The sequence below is a fragment of the Cotesia typhae genome, unplaced genomic scaffold, assembly GCF_013202065.1.
Source record: "Cotesia typhae breed Kobodo isofemale line unplaced genomic scaffold, CoteBio_Ctyphae scaffold_70, whole genome shotgun sequence".
In the NCBI taxonomy this organism is placed as follows: Eukaryota; Metazoa; Arthropoda; class Insecta; order Hymenoptera; family Braconidae; genus Cotesia; species Cotesia typhae.
The window spans coordinates 1,855,695-1,877,760 of record NW_027423780.1 but is presented as its reverse complement, the minus strand read 5'-3'; the positions used below and the strand labels follow the sequence as shown (position 1 = coordinate 1,877,760).

General features: G+C 29.0%; 1 protein-coding gene across 1 annotated transcript in view; it reads left to right on the top strand.

Annotated features, from left to right (window-relative positions):
- LOC141537271 (uncharacterized) overlaps positions 1–22,066 on the top strand; it is a 170,884-nt gene that overhangs the window by 58,009 nt on the left and 90,809 nt on the right. The window lies entirely within an intron of this gene.

Below are 22,066 nucleotides of genomic sequence, written 5' to 3'. Positions count from 1 at the left end.
ACATTTAATTAGCAATTTATCATCTAATTAATAATTTTCCATCTATCTCTTATTATTAATATTCTAAAATTCTATTCGTCTAATACCAGATACTCTTCATAATTAATTCTGTTTCGTGCTTCTAAATTAAAATGAACGCACTGCAATTCATTTCAATTTGAAACGCAAGATTGATTATCTACACAGCACTACCTCGAGTATGCACACCTATTCCCACGTACAGTTTCACGCACGGCAATGAAACAACGTTGAAGGCGGTTGATCACGCACACACTCGGGATACATTATGCAAAGAAAACAACCTCACAAAGTATAAGATACCTGATACCGAACGCAAGCATCACATGTCTCAAGTTACCGAAATATTTCTGATATGTATTTTATATTGATCAATATTTATGACATGTCCAAATGCATTTTTATTTTATTTCAAAATTTATTATGATTCATAATCAAATCCAAAATCTAGTTTAAATCATCTTAAAGCATCGTAATCTAAGGTGTAATACACGTGATTTTTATATGTTATTATTATTATTATGACGCCGTTATCCGACATCTTGAAATTTTTCGCGCCTACCGGCTTCACTGATTATTTCATCATAAAACAAAAGACAATCTACTCAATGTTAATCTCTGTGTCACAGTCTAATATACTGAAAATTATTTTCAGAAATCTATGAATTTATTTAATGAAGCACATAAATATTTGTCAATTTTTTAAGTTGTCTAATTAGTCGTCTGTTAATACGCATTTATTGCGTTCTGTCTTTTATGTGCATGCATGACTCACTCATCTATTCATTTCGTCTTATCTTCTTACTTAATTTTTGTATATTTTATTTTCTGAATTAATGTTTATAAATACTCTTACCTTATAATAAATCACTTCCACAAACTTTATTATATTTTTTTAATAAATTCACAAACGCTGTGGAAGCGTGCACTGGGCCTCAATAACCTGTGAGGAAGTGAATTAAATATAAACCAATATTTGTGTTTAATAATCTAATTAAATCTTTATTTAAACTTCTAAAATATAATTAAATGATATTGTAAAAATGTAACGAAGAATATAGAGATAATAATTAATATAGTAAGGCACGTGTTAGCAGGTAATACCGCCAAGAGTACATAGCACGAGAAAGAATAAAAGAATGTAGGGGAGAGGAGTCGTATGCGCCGTCAAGCGGCGCGTAGATCGCCGCCAACTCACTAGCGATAATAATAAATAGCTTAAGCTGGCTTGGGTAAATCTCGACTTCTTAACAATATTCTACTAAGAATTAATTGTTGAAATTATTTTATATTGTAAAATTATTTTTTCCAAGTGAAGATTCATTTTGGGATTAAGTCCGTGAATTAAATGAATTAAATTCTGTTGAAAATTAAAATTTAATACCATTAAGTCCAAGAAATTAGTTATTTCGTGTTGGAAATTTCACGGGAAAATTCGGTTATAATTAATTAATTTTCATAATTAATTTTATGTTAACAATTTTCAACGTGGTTATTAAAAATTATTTAGAGTACGATAATCATCGAAAATAATTCTCGGACTGAATAATTTATATTCCGACAGAATATTAAGACCTCTGTCAATATCATTTGAATTTATTAATTTAAGACATTAAGACCATTTGTTTTAATAAATTATTGTCGTCATGTTAAGAGCATGGTAGTAAAGTAGTCAGAAATTTTAATTTAATCTAATAATTTTAATCTATTTAATATTTTAACACAGAATTAAAATTTGCAATCGGAATTTAAATAATTGTAGTAGTTAGTGATTGAATAATTAAATTAAAATTTTTAATTAAATTTAATTACAATAAATTTTGTCAAAATAAAATTTATGAAATAAAGTCATTACAAGTGTGGCCTATGTGTGTGTGAAGAATTGTATGGGTAATGTGTGATAGAGAGTGTTAATGGTGTTAAGTTGGCCCTGGTGAGCCGTTAGTTATGCTAGACGATCTTTGTCACACTGTTGTCTTTGTGCAGAGTAATTCGTTGGTTCTGGTTAGCCGTTAGTTAGGCTATAGCTAATAAGTGGTCGTTAGTTACCCGGGTAAAAAAATCCGAACAAAAACAGTTTCACTGTTAAAAATTGCGCCAAGTCCACGTTCATAAAACTCATCTTAATAACATCTGCACTTTGCAAAAAAAATAAGACTCGTTACAATAATTTTCATTCTATACAAAAAAAAAAAATACCAAGAAACCGTCATAATGTTGAAAAAATTGAAAAAAATTTGTTGAAAATTTAAAAATTAAGAAAAAATTTTTTTATCGTACTTGGCGCGCGTCATTGAGTACCCCAAATTTTTTCAGGATACATGAACATCCTTTTAATGTTTCAACATTTATAAGTAAGTCAACCTATAAAATGCATAAATGTAATTAATGAAATATTATTTTATGATACGTTTAACAAAAGTTAGGTAAAATCAACATGGCATACGTATTTGAAATTTTTAAATTCTCCGCACATCGGTTAAGATTTCAATAAAACGCCCTCTCCCGTTCGGTTATGCAATTTGCCTACAAGTGAATACGCCTGCATACGTTGACTCTGTAGTGAAATCACTGCGAAAATTGAGTTGACTAAAAAATAAAACGTATGGCCGACTAAATTGAGAAAATGCAGTGTGATTGCCAATCAAAATGTGTTAATTACAATTAAACGAAGCATGATCAAGTTTCTTCATGAAAGCTTAATGACGGAACTGAAAAAAATTTAATTAAAAAATTTTGTGTTATTTCAGATATCTTCACCAGACTACCATATTGACAGTTATTTTCACTAAAAATCTGAAAAAAATTTTCGAAACGGATTTTTTCACTGAAACTGATATTAATCCAGTAAGCAGTATTTTTAATTCGTTGAGTGTACTTCACTGATGTGAATCTATAAACATAACAATGTATGAAATCATATATTATATAATTACAGCTGATAAGATATATATATATATATATATATATATATATATATATATATATATATATATATATATATATATATATATATATATATATATATAATATACATATTTACATTACATAAATTCAAGCGAAATCGTTTTTTCTCGGGTTGAAATTCGTCCGAAAAAATTTGGGGTACTCAATGACGCGCGCCAAGTACGATAAAAAATTTTTTCTTAATTTTTAAATTTTCAACAAATTTTTTTCAATTTTTTCAACATTATGACGGTTTCTTGGTATTTTTTTTTTGTATAGAATGAAAATTATTGTAACGAGTCTTATTTTTTTTGCAAAGTGCAGATGTTATTAAGATGAGTTTTATGAACGTGGACTTGGCGCAATTTTTAACAGTGAAACTGTTTTTATTCGGATTTCATATCTTTTTGTTAAGTGTAATTTTTTGCTCGCCTCTTAATACATTCTTAATTTTAAAATTGAACTTTTGCCGCGCAAAATTAGAAATATGTAAATAAATTAATTAATGCAGGTAAAGCTATTATCATATAAAAGGTTATTTGTTCGTTAATTTTGAAAATCAAGTCCTAACAAAAAAATTAAAATTCTGTTTCTCTCATAGTAGCTAATAGCATTAAAAAACTTAACGTGACTGACCCGTGTAAACTCCGCGGTTAAAAGCGATTAACTATCTTATTAATAGGGATTTTACATTTTTATTTATATACAGTAAAAATTTTAACATTTTTTTGAATTAAAAAAGTTGTTGATTTGGATTTAATACTCTAATACACATTAATTTAATAATAACAATAATTCATTCAGTAATAATAATGATAATGATATTTTTAACCTCAATTTGGTATTACCGATATAATTAATTTCAGTCTCATAATTTTTATTATTAGTGTTATTGTTATTATGACATTGTTGTAAGTAAATGACACAATACACCATGCGCATAATTGTAAGACTTTTCACCTAAAGATTACAATTATTTGAAATCCACTTGATTGGATAACACCGCAACCTATCGGCAATGACCACAAAATCATAGAGTGGTACACTATCTAATGGGAATAACCTTTGATTATGATTGTTCATGTACAAAAAACCTTTGTTCCAACTTCAAATTGTTTATTTCTTGTTTAATTAACATTTTTAATAAGCTGAATATTAGTATTCTAAATATTTGCACTGCGCATGCGTCAACTTTACGTTTAGACTTTCAGCGCGGACTTTTGAAAATTATATTGACCAGCACAGTGATTAGAGTAAGTGTATTTTTCTTGTAATTTCAATTATAGAGGTCACAGGATAAAAGGGCAACGTGTAGTTTTTAATAATTTTATAATAAGTTTTATTTTAATAAAGTATTGAAATTTTTTGTTAATTGTTATGGATTTTTTTTTTTTTTTTTTTTTAATAGTTTGTAGTATTCATGAAAATAGAATTGATGAAAATAAAAAAATGTACATGCATTGATTAACAATTCTCTCGATATTTTTAAAAAATTTAGAATGAAATGAATATTTATTAGTTATTTATTTATTTACTTAATGACATTGATATTGGCTAACGTCTAACAATTTTTTTTTAATTATTTGAATTAATTAAATAGTAATTCCTAAAAAATTACACTCGTAAATTTTTTAATTTTTTACACATGAGATGTGCTTGTCACTATAATTTTCAAAAGACTGCGCTAAAAGTCTATATACGTAAAGTTGACGCATGCGCAGTGCAAATATTTAGAATGCATACATACAGCTAATTAAAAATGTTAATTAAACAACAAATAAAAAATGTGAAGTACAAATGTTAAATATACATGAACAATCAAAAATAGAGGCTTGATGACCCAAATTGCTACCAAAATATTAAAAAATGCGACAGGGGGGGCTAACTTAAAGGTACATTATTAATAAATTCTTGTTAAAATAAATAAATGGAGAACGATCAAATGTTGAGAGTGAATAATAAAGAACAAACGAAAAGTTGAAAACGTGATAGAAAAAAAAATCAAAAATTAAAAGAAAATAATTTGGGGTTCTAACTTCAGTGAGCTATCCCGTTGAATCTACAGTTTATGTAGAAATAATTCCAGTGGACTCTGGTGGTTGTAGATGCAAGCTGTGAATTAACTTTTTTCAGTGTAGTTGCGTATCTATAGTAAGATTACTACACATTTTTATTTGATCTAGTCTGTGGCGGTGACTTTTCTCCTTTTCTCCATGAAAAAAAAGTCAGGATCGAAATTTCTGGGCTTACTATAGTTTGTGCTGATAAAATTTAATAATTTTAAGTGAATTAAATCTTATAATTGATTATAATTAATTAATATCAGTAAAATAGAGTATGACTTACTTTTATGATATATCATTTTGGAAAAAGGAGTACCATATAATTAAATAAAATTTTGCAACCTCGAAATACCATTCTGCTTACAGTAAACACAGTCGGTAGTCTGGCGCTCCGTTTACAACGGAATTTTTGAACGGAACTTGGCGCCAGATTCTACCGAATCTGTGGATGACTGTTATGCCTCCATCTAGTTTATAACATATTATTATTTTTGATTAAGGATCTTACCGACGGCGGCTTCTCGCCCGGGAGTATTGAAATACTCGGTCTCAGTGCGGGAGAGGAATTTAAATTTAATAATAAATTATAAGACGAGTTTGTTTAGTTGGTTTACTCAATATTTGAACTTTAATTTATTATTAGATTATTTAATAGAGAAAAAAAAGAAAAACTCTTGTAAAATCGCTCGACAGTTGTTTAACAATAGATAGTTCTCAACTACTTGAGTTCTCGAGGAGTAGTGTCGTTACAAAAGCGTTGATTCGAAGTCCTCAGCTTCACATCTCCCTCCATTTTTCCACACACATAGGCTTACACTACGTTACAACTTAACTATTCCTTACAACTAATACATATATAGAGACTTATCCTTATAACACATAATTTCTATCTTTTACAACCTAGTTCCTTGAACACTATTACTTATTAACTTACACTGTGATAGATTATTTTCTTCTACTGAATTATTTTATATATTATTTTATTAATGGGGTTATAGTAGTATTACTGATGAAGATGATTATGCTATTAATGACTATATTAATAACAATAATGATAATAATAATAACAATAGTAATAATAATAATAATAATAATAATAACAATAATGATAATAATAATAACAATAGTAATAATAATAATAATAATAATAATCGTAATTAGTTTGATCAGGGGTTTGCTAATTGGTACTTATATTATAATTGGTCAATGTTAAATTATTATTTACTTATTTATATTAGAATAAAAGATTATTTAATTATTAAACTCTAGTGAAATTTAATTGTTAACATATCAAAATTTAATATTATTTAAGGCTTTTAGTTTATTTATTAAATAAAATAACATATTTTCAGCTAAATTTATGTAACATGTATTGTTTATGCATTCCTATGGTTACGTTATTTATATTCTGTAGAACAAGACCCCATTGAGTTTCCACACGTGTCTTTTATGACTTTTCCTCAAAATTTTCAAGTGCCCTGTGGCGAGAAAACAGCCCTGGGGCTATTTAGACTTTAGGGTTTCTTGAAAATTCAATACTATGCCCTTTTCTGTCAACATCTTTTGTTTTTTTTTTTCTAAATAACCCAACGAACTATCGAAAATTTAGTTAACTTAAATTCTTTAACAAACATGTTGTTTTACTCTTAGTTCTAGTTAAATCGTATATTTTTAAATGATAATATTTAAAATATACGATTTGAATATCTGTTCCCGCTATATCACAGGTGCTGTCACCTGTTGGCTTAAATCGTTCAGCCAGGACATAACACCTCCCCCCTTATTTAAAAGGTGTTATGCCTCCATCTAGTTTATAACATATTATTATTTTTGATTAAGGATCTTACCGACGGCGGCTTCTCGCCCGGGAGTATTGAAATACTCGGTCTCAGTGCGGGAGAGGAATTTAAATTTAATAATAAATTATAAGACGAGTTTGTTTAGTTGGTTTACTCAATATTTGAACTTTAATTTATTATTAGATTATTTAATAGAGAAAAAAAAGAAAAACTCTTGTAAAATCGCTCGACAGTTGTTTAACAATAGATAGTTCTCAACTACTTGAGTTCTCGAGGAGTAGTGTCGTTACAAAAGCGTTGATTCGAAGTCCTCAGCTTCACATCTCCCTCCATTTTTCCACACACATAGGCTTACACTACGTTACAACTTAACTATTCCTTACAACTAATACATATATAGAGACTTATCCTTATAACACATAATTTCTATCTTTTACAACCTAGTTCCTTGAACACTATTACTTATTAACTTACACTGTGATAGATTATTTTCTTCTACTGAATTATTTTATATATTATTTTATTAATGGGGTTATAGTAGTATTACTGATGAAGATGATTATGCTATTAATGACTATATTAATAACAATAATGATAATAATAATAACAATAGTAATAATAATAATAATAATAATAATAACAATAATGATAATAATAATAACAATAGTAATAATAATAATAATAATAATAATCGTAATTAGTTTGATCAGGGGTTTGCTAATTGGTACTTATATTATAATTGGTCAATGTTAAATTATTATTTACTTATTTATATTAGAATAAAAGATTATTTAATTATTAAACTCTAGTGAAATTTAATTGTTAACATATCAAAATTTAATATTATTTAAGGCTTTTAGTTTATTTATTAAATAAAATAACATATTTTCAGCTAAATTTATGTAACATGTATTGTTTATGCATTCCTATGGTTACGTTATTTATATTCTGTAGAACAAGACCCCATTGAGTTTCCACACGTGTCTTTTATGACTTTTCCTCAAAATTTTCAAGTGCCCTGTGGCGAGAAAACAGCCCTGGGGCTATTTAGACTTTAGGGTTTCTTGAAAATTCAATACTATGCCCTTTTCTGTCAACATCTTTTGTTTTTTTTTTCTAAATAACCCAACGAACTATCGAAAATTTAGTTAACTTAAATTCTTTAACAAACATGTTGTTTTACTCTTAGTTCTAGTTAAATCGTATATTTTTAAATGATAATATTTAAAATATACGATTTGAATATCTGTTCCCGCTATATCACAGGTGCTGTCACCTGTTGGCTTAAATCGTTCAGCCAGGACATAACATGACAACGTAGGTAGTGACATCTGAAAGCGACTAAAAATATCACACTGTTTTTTAAGTGTAGTCTAAAAATATGAAACATTGGAAATTAATTAGATTTTTAGTTAAGAAGTGTTTCTATGCAGAGATTTTTTAATAAAAAAATTTAATTTAAACAGTTATATTCAACGTTGTCTGAATCGAAATAATTCTGATTTATAAAAATAAATCATTTTTTCATAAAAAAATTTCTCCCTAGCACTTTTGCTATTGAAAAATGAAAAGATGAATTTAATTTTTTAATTTTTATATTTTTGTAATAAGAAGATAATTTTTTATTTTTCATTTTTTATTTCTGTGATAAGAAGAATACTTATCATTCAAAATAAAATATAAACTTAATTCACGAAAAAATATAAGTATGAAATGAAGAATAGTTTACATTGATGAACTAAATTATCAATTAGAAGCTTTCCATTTCAGATAAATTTTAAAAGAAAATTAAGTAACTTTGAATTTAATAATTCAATGATTAATGGTTTAATAACAATCATGATAAGAATAGAGATAAATATTTTTATTCCTATTATTTTTGTCATTAATTTCGTATTACCATTATTAGTATTTTCAGTATTATCGTTACTATTATTATTATTATTATTATACGGCTCCGTATACATGCGAAGTTTTTCGAGTAAAATTTGAATTTCCCGGGAATTTATATTGCTCCGTACACATCCGGAGCCGTATCGATCATTTGCCGTACCTTTAGGCACATTCAATTTGAATTTATTAATACTTTCTCGCTAAAAGTTTAAAGTAAATCAAAGCAATTAAATATGAAGGTAATTGTAAGCGAATCACCGTAGTTCATTAGAACATATGTGTGTGAGTCCCTTCAAGATTGGAGTTTACTTGAAGCTACAGTATATGTAGAAAGAATTCCAGTGCACCCTGGCGAGTGTAGATCCAAGCTGCGAAATATCTTTTTTTAACTGTAGTTTCCCATCTATCGAAGGATTACTATGCATTCTCGAATTATTTAGTCTGTGTCAGATCACTTTGCCCATTGAAAAAAAGTCAGGATCGAAATTTTTGCGTTGCTATAGTTTGTGCTGATTAAATTTAATAATATTAAGCAGATTAATTGTTATAATTGCATATAATCAATTAATATCAGGAAAATAAGGTATGAACTACCGTTATAATACTAATTTAAGGAAAAAAAGGACCGTAGAATTAAAAATAAATTTGCAACCTCTAAAAAACGTGATGCTTACAGTAAACACAGTCGGTAGTCTGGCGCTCCGTTTACAACGGAATTTTTGAACGGAATTTGGCGCCAGATTCTACCGAATCTGTGGATTATATATAATTAGACATAATTATATATAATACTATACATAATTATAAATGAAAAATAGCCCTTTATAATTATATAACTATATATAATTGTATGTTACTATATATAATTATATGTAACTATATATAATTATATATATAACTATATAGAATTATTTCCATAGAAAAAAAAACCGTCACGCGCGGGAACCGAACCTGGGACCTGACGCTTGAGAAACTATGACTTTACCCGTTTACCTATGAGACTTAATTGAATAACAGAGTTTTTAACAACAACAAGTAATGCAAATCGTGTGCATGATCGATGGGTAATAAACAAAATTTTTTATTTTGTTTTTAAATTATTAATTATCAACATACACTGATAGAAAGATTCATTGACTATTAATAAATTAATTTATTTGAAGACAATTATTTAATTGGTTAAATTTTAATAAATCCTCTAAATTAATATACATGAAAGTCTTGAAGTTAATAACTTAAAAATTATTCAAGGTGTACAAATGCTTAAATGTAAAATAGGAGAAACTAATCAAAATGAACGAGCTCGAGAGTTGCAAATTTATTTGTGGTTGGGAAATCCCATTAATTATGAAGCCCACGAAAATGATCGCTTTTAGATTATAACCGAAGGTTTTCTTGATGAGAACTTGAATATTTAGGCTCGAGCAAATATTAAAAACGAACACATGTAATGACATATAGTTATATATGAATTATAAGTAATTATATATAGTTATACATAAATTAGATATAATCTCAAAAACGAACGTATGTAATGACGTATAGTTATATAAAAATAATATGCAATTATATATAACCTTAAAAACGAACATACAATCGTGGTCATTAATTTAAGTATGTTTTTAATATTACTGGAAAATAGTCGTTTGTAAAATAGAATGTTTATTAACTCTAAATTTGGAAATCAATTGATATCGTCATTTGTAAAATTTGTCGCAAATAAAAAACGATATTGATCAAATTAGCGAAATTTAAATTTCACCAATTATAAATTTAGTCATTTAAAAAATAGCGAAAAATAAAAATCTGTAGGTACGTGAATTTAGCCAATTCTTACTGCAGAAATTTGTCAAATTAGCCGATTATAAACTTTGTGAAATGTAAAATGAGCTGTTTCTAAATCTCTCGTAATTCTTTAACGGATCGACGGATCAAAAACTCTTTGAGGCATCTGAAAGGACTTTCATAAATTTAGTTTCTTTGAAAATTAGAGCAGATTCGACTGACTCATTCAAAAGTTATAAGAAGTATAAAAACGGCTAATGTTACAATTCGTAAAGTTTACAATTGGCTAATTTTATAAGTTTCGGCAATAAGAATTTGCTAAATTCACGTAGCCGAAGATTTTTGTTTTTCGCTATTTTACAAATGACTGAATTTTGATTTGGTGAAATTTCCATTTCGCTAATTTTATTAATATCATTTTTTATTTGCGACTAATTTTATAAATGACATTATCAACTAATTTTCAAATTTATAGTTTATAAACGTTCGAATTTATAAATAGCTATTTTCCAGTAAACTTAAAAATATACTTAAATTAATAACCACGATTGTATGTAATGACATGTAGTTATATATAAATTATATGAAGTCATATATAGATTATATATGGTTCTATAGAATTATATATCATTTTTTTTACCCGGGAGACTACATATGTAAAAGGCCAGATAAATCAAACAGAGTTTGGTAATTATGTAATTATTTTAATTTAAAATAAAATTGCTGTACATTTTTATGTAAAATAAAACGTTTCAAAATTACATATAACTCTACGAAATTATAAAAGTCATTATATATGATTTATATATAATTATATATAGTTATATATAAAGTTTTTTACCCGGGTAGGCTATAGATAATACGTTTTATAGTGTGAGTGTGTGAGTGAAATTCAGTTAATCTTTTATAAGTACTTTTTTTGTTAATCTTTATTCTTAATAAAACTGATCAGATTGTTAACTAATTATTTGTTCTTCAACAACACCTTCCTCCACTCTCTCTACCTTAAGATAAAGAATTCTCAGCTCTGGACCGGTTCCAGGAACCGTGATTGAAAATCCTGGTGGTGCCCTGATAATTATTGTTGTTTGTTAAATTTGTTAGTTTGTTTATAAAATTGATGAGGGGGTAACCTGAGCAGGTAAAACTGTTACAAACTTTTTACCAAAATTTGTCCAAATCGACAGGGGTCGATTCCAACTATTTGTCGATTTGACATGGAATGACCTATAGAAAACATTTATTCTAATTTTCATTAAATAAAACCAGTAGTCTCATGACCACCATGCCATATCTTAATAAATAATTTTCTTATTTTTTAAGATTACGTGGAGTATGTGAAAATTACCTCGATATTTGTTGCAAACGTCCGCATATATTGGATTCCGACAATCGAGTAACTCCAAAACCAATAATTCGGCGTGGATGTGGACAACGTCGCCCTGATGGAGTTGGTTTTCAAATTACTGGACACACTGATAATGAAGCGCAATTTGGAGAATTCCCATGGATGGTAGCTATATTACGAGAAGAAGGTATCAGTCAAAGTGGGCAGAAGCTTAATGTCTATCAATGCGGTGGTTCCCTAATACATAATCAAGCTATTTTGACTGCTGCTCATTGTGTTAATGGGTAAGATAAATTAAAACTATACTCACTACAACTTTACGTTGAATGTCGAAATTTCCCACTTGCTTATCGATTATTTAGAACAGTTTATTTTCAAATATCGGAGATGACACGATAAAGTCAGGATAGATCCAGAAATATGAAATGTACAATAAGTTGGGCCAAAAAAAAACTCTTAATTTTTTTTCATTAGCTATTACGAAAATATTGTGCAAGATGACGAAAAAATAAATCTGGTATAGTTTGAGCTCTTACTATCAATATTTAGAGGTGTCACATGGTGATTTTTAATTTCCCATTTAAATAACACGGGAATTTTTTTTTTTTTTTTTTCGGAATTTCAATGTATTTTAACGAGCAATTGTGTAGAGAAATTAACTAAATGTTGTTGTAGGAAATTAAACACCCTTCAAAAAAGGATAAAAATCATTATTCGCTAAGTTAACTAGGTTAAAAGTTGTTTGCAGTTAAAGTTCTACTTAAAATAATATACGATGACTTTCACAATTTTGTATACTTTTTAACAAAGAAAACGGCTTCGAATATATACATATTTTTCTTATTTTTACTTCCCAAATTTATTAAGAAAAACTTATGTTCTATGAATACCTTCTCCCAATACGGATTGCAGGGGTGGGTATTAACAATGAAAATTTTAAATTCACTACCGGGGGAAAAAGGCTTAGATCTGACCAGATACAATAATATCTGGTTAGATCTAATTATATCTGGTCAGATATGGGATTAGAGATATAATCAGATCTAGTCATATCTAATCAGATCTAAACAGATATAACTGTATCTGACTTAAAAAATACATCAACAATGAACAGATTTAGTCATATCTGATCAGATCGAAACAGATATAACTATATCTGGATTGAAAAATACATCAGACATAAAAAGATTTTATTAAATCTGACCAGATATAACTATATTTGTTAACTATTCATACCTATAAACTATTTTACTAAACATACTTTCCTCCTAAATAAATATTTTATGAATGTTAAAAAATGCTTATTAGAATTCAATAAATTAAATAATTTATTAGTTAGTAGTTTATAAATCTTTTTATAAGCGTATACTGATAATTACTAATTTGCAAATTTGATAAAAAACTTTATTCATTACGCATCGATCATGGACACGATTCACATTACTTGTAGTCATGACAAACTCTATCCACTTACGCTTCAAGTAAGCCTCGTAGATAAACAGTTAATGAATTAGTCTTTCAAGCATTGGGTCCCAAGTTCGGTTCCCGCACGCACCAATTTTTTTTTTATTTTTTATGGAAATTCCTTTATAATTATTAAGGGCCATTATTCGTATATAATTATGTATGAGTATATATAATTATATATAATCGTTTTTACCTGGGTAATTTAAAGATCTGACCAAATCTGGTCAGATCTGATTATATATAGCCAGATCTAATCCGTTTTTCCGTGGTAGCTACTGTTCCTACAAACTCTAAATTTGGTAGTAGTCTTTTATTTGTTATGAAGAGGTCATCTCAAGACGGATGTCAATAAATTCTACTTCCAATAGGGATTGCGGGGCAGGGTGTTAAAAGTTTTAATTTCAATTCTAGCCATTCGCATTAGGTGACCTACAATTCTCTCAAAGAATTAAAAAAAAAAATCTGGGAAACGGTTGACCCTGAAGTTCATCACTGCAACTTCCCGCTAATTCTATATCTAAGCGCTTAGGATTGAACTTATGAAGTTTTTGAGCTCTTCGAGCTCGAAAATATAATTTATATGTTACTTCGAGCCCTCCGAGCTCAAAGAGTTAGCTGTTCTAAGCTTTTGAGCTCTTCGAGCACAAAAGTCTGATAGGAGTTTAATAAATCAGTATTTTTTTAATTTTCAAACTGCAATAACTTCTAAATGAATGAACCGATTTTCATGCAGTTAATAGCATTCCACCCAGTTTTTCTAATTCTACAATCTACTTTTGAACACAAACTGATCAAACCGGAAATCTAAGAAAAATTTGAAAAATGCAATTTTTCCTTATTTTATCGACAACGATAACACACGAACCAATCAACAAATTTTCACGTTCTTGGCAGCGATCGACGTGGTTTTGTGAGCTCTAATAATTGTTTTATTTGATCAAAAACGATCCAAAAAGAAATCTCGATGTTATGTAAAACAAACCCTTTTTTAAAAATTTTTCCACAACGATATTTCTCGAAAAAATTAACCGATTTTTACGCGGTTTGCAGCAATCTATGCAGTTTTTGAAGTACTATGAACAGTATATTAACATGAATTGGTCAGATAAGAAATTTTGGAGTTTTTCTTTAAAAATTCAATTTTTTTTTATTTTTTCGATTTCTTTCGTTCACGATATCTCCCGAACGAATGAACCGATTTTGACGCGGTTGGCAGTGATCGACGTCGTTTTTGAAGGTTAAGAGCTGATTGATTTTTAGAATCGATCGGTAAGACCATTGAAAAGTAATTCCAAAAAAACCACTTTTAAGTAAATTTTTTTTTGCAGTTTTTTTGAGATTTCTTGGAATCTACCGGTCCGAAACGGATTAAATTTGTAGGAAATCTAAGTATGGTGAAACCTAATCGAATGCCTAATCGAATATAGTGAATAAACCGTGTTAAAACGGGAAGGGGATACTGTTAGTATATAGTACATGTATGGTGAATATATGATTAATGTACTGTATATATACAGTGAAAATTTTGAGTTTTCACGGTGAGTTCACGATGTATATATGGTATATTCTTAGTGTATTGACAGTATTAAATCGGTGAAGATTATAATGTAGATGTTAGGTCAATAAGTACACTCGAAAAAAAAAATTGTTTCTAGGAAGTTCCTAAAATCTTTCGCACCAGAATCGTTCCGCTTCTAAGACTGATCACAACTTTAAGTGGATATTTTGCAAAATACCTAAAATAGTGAAAAGCAGATAAATTATACAAAGTTTAACTCTTTAGACGAAAAATTTTGCCTTTGATTATTAGTAGATTTCATAGATATCTAACTATTGCAGCGGTTCTCATGTCGGAATTTACAAAAAATTTTCATGAATCCTTACTCAGCTCGCCTAGCTGAGTCAGAAAACACTATTGGTTCAAAAGTTTATATATGTATGTGTATATATATTAGCTGACCCGGCCACGCTTTGCTGTGGCTTTTTTTCAATATTTAGCTGACTCTAGCAGGTATTTTTCAGCCGATTGGTATTAATAATCATAGATTATTTATTCTAATCAATCCGTGGTGTATAATTTGATTTTATATTAACCTCAATATAATTTGATATCAATTACCGTTAACTTTACCCATATAAAAACAAATTAATCTATGATTAATTCACTATTACTAATAATGACCACTAACTGTCAGTCGTAGTATAGTTCAATGAATTACGTACATATATATATATATATATATATATATATATATATATATATATATATATATATATATATATATATATATATATATATATATATATATTAAAAAAAAAAATAACGTTAACTAAATTTAACAGATGGTTATTTTATTTTCCATAAAATAACAATGATAATATCACAGGATATAAGATGCAAAGATATAACTTAAAAGCTTGAACAATTATCAATAATACTAAATGTTTATAAATCATCATCGATTTCTCCTTCCAATACTCTTTTTTCAACTTCATACCAAGGTAGCTCTTGTATTACAAAATTGCTAGAAATCTCAATTTGATTGAAATTTTGAACTCTAAATTTGAAAAAGGATACCAAAACATCAGTAATAAAAGGAGTTTCGCCGATGAAAGCAACTGCCCTATTAATTTTTATAACCTGTGAAATAAATAAAGGTTAAAAGTTTAACAAATTATGATTTCATGAATTGATTATTCTAAGACTTTTATAAATTACTTGGTTCTCATGCAACGTGAGTGATTGAGAAAAAGAACAAACTCGAATAAAAAAAGCATACTTTATTCCAGCTCCTCCAGATAACGTAAAGACAAAATAATCAATATTATCATACTTCCGGAATCCATAAATTAATGAAATGTGGCCTTCGAAGCTGAATAATGATAATTTGACCAATAATAATATTAATTAAATAAAAATATCTGAGGGTTATAAAAAAATAAGCAATTTTATGCCGATCTCTTACTCAAAGACACCATGAACCCGAATAACTCTGTCTCGACTTCGTACATTGCTGATTATCATTTTTAATTTTAATTTTCGTATAAAATTATTAATGACAACTATTTTTATAGTAAATTATCAATAAATGCCAATTACAAAACGTTAATGTTATTTAATGAAATTATCGTAGATTGCAATTAAAGGTTTAAAACAAATGAATATAATAAATAATAAAAAATAAAACAATCTATCTCTCTCAACTTTCTTATGCAGATAATTAATTTTGTGTTTCACTTGATGATGCTCTAAATTAATATTGAACTTGTATAATTCATTTATCTATTTGTCAAATATCAGAGACTGGATTACTAAACTATATTTTAATTCTTTTTTTCCCATTCAAGCTTCATTTTTAATTGTTTTCTTAGTCGCTCCTGTTTTTTAAATTCTTCTTGTGCCAAGTAATCTCGCATTTCTTTAAAGAACATTAAAGCATTATAAAATGCTTGATTGAATGATATCTAAAATAATAATATATTAATTAAAAAAATAAAAACTTGATTAAAAAAAAAAATTATTTTATGAAATTTTAAATTGAATTAACTTTCCAATGAACAAACCGATTTTGAAGTCGTTCAAAAGTAATATAAATAGTTTACACACGGCAACACACATAAATACATACATACAGAGACAAACACATACAGACATCATCGCGAAAACATTCGTGGCAGCTTTCTAGGATGTCAAAACGTCAACAATTGTTGGAAACTCAAATTTTACAAAACGGGGTAAAACCAATAACTTCCCAACTTTTGAAAATTTTCAATTTTCTTAGCGGGAAGTTAAAAAGTTAGATAAATAAATAATAAAAATGATAATTAATCACCGTTCGCGCTTGCATCGTTGCTTCGCCAATAGTATTCGATATGCTCTCATGAAATCCTATTCCTTGATGGAATTTTCCTCAACGTAAACATATTTTTACAAATGTGGAACATCCAACCAATACAGTACCGTCTTCTCTTTCTTCGACATAATCTAAGAAAAGAATACACTCAATAGAAATCCACTTCGTAAAAATAATACACTTAGTAAATATCAAATCATATTAAATACTTTTAAATGCTTTTATTTAATAAGGGATATCGAATATATTTTCAATAACTAAGTTTTTAACAGCTATTCTTATCACTATTTATTTTAATTTTCGACACCTAATTGATAGTTTAATATTTTTCACGAAAAAATTTAGAAGAATATACTGTATTTGTCTTACCGTTAATCTGATACATAATATCATGCGACCAATTTATTGAACCAAACACATAATCTGCTTGCATTGCCAGCCATTCTAATGATAAACTTTTTTGATCCATTATTTATGCACATCAAATTTCTAACAACGTTATTGAAAAAATTCAAATTATAAATACAATTACATTCTAACACCATCAAACATGATTTTTTTATAATTTTATTAACCTAATTTAATATTTACAGTCGATATTAAACTTTTAGCTAACATTCATTTATTTAAAAAAACATAATTGCTAAATAAAAAATAACTTCTAGCGTGATATTCTAAAACTCTGATAATTTAAGGGGTTATATCCACTTGTAAGTCCGAAAAAACGTGTTTTTTTGTGAATTTTTTGTGAAGAGGCTTTTTATTAAATAATTACATAGAATAAATGTGTATATAGCGAATTTAACTTATTTAAAGAATTCGCAATGTAATTCCAAAAATATTAGTTTCCGTTGTTCCTGTAGTAGATTTCCTAGAGGACCTCCACAAAAAGGTTTCTGGCGGTGAGGAAGATATCTTTGATTCAAATAATCAGAAATGAAAAAAAAAAACAAAAGATTTATTGTTAAGATAGATGAATACAGGTAATCATCGATGGAATAATCAAAATTTTGAATTGTGACATAATGGCGGCTTCCCGAAGAAAAAAATCGCTTTTTTTTACGAAAATTTACACTTTAAAGTGGCTTAAAAAATCGAAATTATTGTCAGAAACCTTATTCCTACGATCATTACCTGACAGAAGTATCTAAGAAGATTGTGTGAAAATTTCAAGCCGATCGGTCTAGCCGTTTCGGAGAAATTTTCCTCACCGGCTTTAAAAACATCATTTTGAGAAAAATTAGTTTAAACTTGTAAATTTTTTTCTAATATGTGTTTATCTTTGTGATCATTTGCCAGATCAATTTGAAATTTTTAGAGAATGTACTTAAATACATGTACATTCCGAAAATATATAAAAAAAAATTTTTTTTTAATTCTAACTGGATATAATCCCTTAACGCAACGACTGAACTATCCTACCAAAATCTATGAATCCTCAAAAATGCAGAAATTCAGGTTATTTTATCATATAAATACATTAAAGATACAATTTTGTTTATTCTTTTAATAAAATAGATTATTTATTTATTGTAAAGCAAGGGGATATACAATATTTTTTGTTTAATTATTTGGCGTATAAATATACAAACATTTTGGATTTCCTAATCTTGAGCAAGCAACATATAGTTGTCCATGTGAAAAACATGGACTCGATAAATTCAATCCAGTAACTTGCAGCGACTGGCCTTGAGCTTTGTTAATCGTCATTGCAAAAGCAAGACGGATCGGAAACTGCAAGCGTTTAAATGTGAAGGGTAAATCAGTAGGAATCATCGGAATGCGCGGAATCAGAACATCTTCTCCTTTAAATTTTCCAATAATTATCGTTGCTTTAATCAAATTTGGCAAAAGTTGTTTAATAGCAAGCCTAGTTCCGTTACATAATTTTGGAGTATTTAGATTTCTAAGTAGTAGTATTGTAGATCCAATTTTCAATGTCAGCTCGTGTGGTGGCATTCCAGAAGGTTCTAATGAATTAAGAAATTCGATTGGATAATTAATAGCATCATTTTCTTCCGTAACTGTGTCAATGGATTTATATTCTACAGCTTCACCAGGAATTTTTAATTGAATTCTATCATTTATTTTATTTACATCATCATTTTTGGGAGCTAAGATAGCACGCTCAGAAAGCCAGTCATGATTTTTAAAGTTACTGGCGATGTGCGGGAAAACTTTATTGTCAAGATCTTCTATTGATGACTGAAGTTGACAGAAATTTTGTGGAATTGATATTTCCTGTGATTTAGGATTAACCGGAAGCTTACCATCACCCATATCCAAAAGTTGTTTGGCAAATGTTCTTGCAGAGTCATCGTTGAGTAAATTCACACGCATATTAGTCGATAGCGTAATTTTTTTCACGTATTTCCAAAGAAACGAATATTTGAGGCACGCGTTCAGCTCATCTGCTGGCGTTGATCGTTGAATCACAGGCAATGTTTGACGGAAATCACCGGCAAGCAATATCACAACTCCACCCATTATACGTTGATCGTTTCGGAAATCTCGTAGAGTCCGATCAAGTGCTTCAAGGCCTTTTTTATGAGCCATAGTGCATTCATCCCAAATAATGAGTTGACATTCCTTCAATACAGCTGCCATTCAAGATGCTTTTCCAATGTTACAAATAGGACTTTTTACTACATTTAAATTCAATGGCAGCTTAAAAGCTGAATGTGCCGTGCGTCCTCCATCAAGTAATGTAGCTGCGATTCCCGATGATGCCACAGCCGAAGCAATTTCGTGCGTTCTTCGAACTTCTGCGAGTATCAAGTTTAGCAGAAAAGTTTTTCCTGTGCCTCTTGGTGCATCAAGAAAAAGAAGTCCACCATTTTTTTTTTGCACATAATCCATAACTGAGTTATACGCAAGTCTTTGGTCGTTTGTTAAGAGTTTTTCATGAGTCTACATAAATGTGTAAAGCGTTGACGTCGTATTGTTTTTCCATCAGGACATTTCTATTAAGAACTCTGAATCCATTACGTTTCGGTGAGAATAAGCCCAGCTGATCAAGATTTTTATTATTAATTGATCCACATATATCTTCAAGTAATATTAATGATTTGTTAAAAATGTCTTCCGAATACTGTACATCAAGATTTGGATTGTCTTGACGTTCTCGTAGCAATATGTCTTCGCTCATACTCTCTTTATGTTTTTCCCATAAATCTTTTGGATTAGAAGGTGCACAGGTAGTTAAAATTATTGCAAACAGAGTTCGAATTTGGTGTGGATGACATGTTTCAGATGCTTCTGTCAACGTTTCGTTCCAATGTTGATCATGTTCAAGCATACCAAGTTTGAAACATGCTTCTCTGTACGTTTGACACTCTTGACCATCGATGGTTTTAATTGCTTGAAACGATGTTGGTCCTTTAATCACGTGAAGCAGCATTCGTAAATAGTAGCATTCACTATTACTTGGATGAACAGTATATACTCTTCCTAGTGCGCTAGTAGAAAATGTGCCAGCGACTGAAGGATGTTTTATTCCTTGTTTTCTTCTGTAAAATTGCGTTGTAGATTGATTCCAAGTATAAAACTGCGGAACTTCATTGTATAATAATGTTTTTGCGAACTTATCTGTTGCACATAAGTTGAAAAAAGCTGTTAATGTTGTGTTTGGTGGATTCATAGCTTTTTGAGCGGCATTTTCTTCCGTGAAATAGACTCGTTGACCGTTTTCTAAGTGAACACTAAGATGAGTAACAGTAGGAAATCGTTCGTGAATGTCAAAACCTAAAATTCACCATACGGCTTCGTTACTACTAATATAACGTCCTATTTGAAACTGATCGATTTCATTTATAGGTCCATTGGAATTGGCGATTCCGAAAACCGCCATATCACTGCCTTTATTTACATATTTACATATGTATTTAATTGACTTCACTGAATTGCAGATCTCTACATTGATATGTGCATTGAATAATTTTGAAAGTATAGGAGTATAAGGCACAATCCATTGGTTATCAATTTTTACATTCATATTTTTGATCTTGATAACTGCTGTGTGTCCTCCATCAACTGGTTTTCGTCGTCTATATAGCGGATAACCATCGCCACCAGTTTGTGTTTCTTTCAAGAGCTGACGTGGATAACCTTTGGTGCATTTTCCATCTTTCATGCTAGGCGAATCTGGATTATATGATCCACATGGTCCATGAACCATACTTTTTTTTATAATTTCAAATAATTCTGGATCTTCTCTTTTGTTGGGTAACTCAGCACTAATGATATCGTCAATTTTGTTTGAAACAATTTTTTCAACCAACCAAATTAAGATATGAGCATGTGGTAAGCCTCTTTTTTGCCATTCAATATAATACATCCAACAGCAAGTTTCTCCATATAAATGATTCTTAGTAATGAGGTCCATTAAACGTATTAATTTTTGTTTAAAAACTCTTGCTATCAGGTCATGTCGGTCGGATGGTTGCTGCCCAGGCGAAAGTAAGTCTTTAATTTCTTCCCAAGATGGATTACATGTGAAGGTAATGAAAAGATCTGGACGTCCATTTTTGCGAACATACGCCAAAGCATCCTGAGCATATTCTTGCATATGTCTTGGACTTGCAGTATACGATGATGGAAGTATTACTCTTTGTCCAATATCAGCAGCTACTTTATCACTCGATATTGTATCTCGTAAGTGAATGTACTCTTCAGCTCGAAGTTTCGGTTGATTATATCGAAGATAATTTAATCGTTCACTTTCGACCTTAGCGTACATGTCAACAATGAATTGTTGCAACAGTTGACGACACTTCAAAATCAGATTAGATTGATCTTTTCTAATCATAATACGGTAAGCATAAAAATCCATACAACTGATTCTCTTTGATGTCAAAGCGCCCGTCGTGGGATTAGTTTGATACAGTTTAAAAT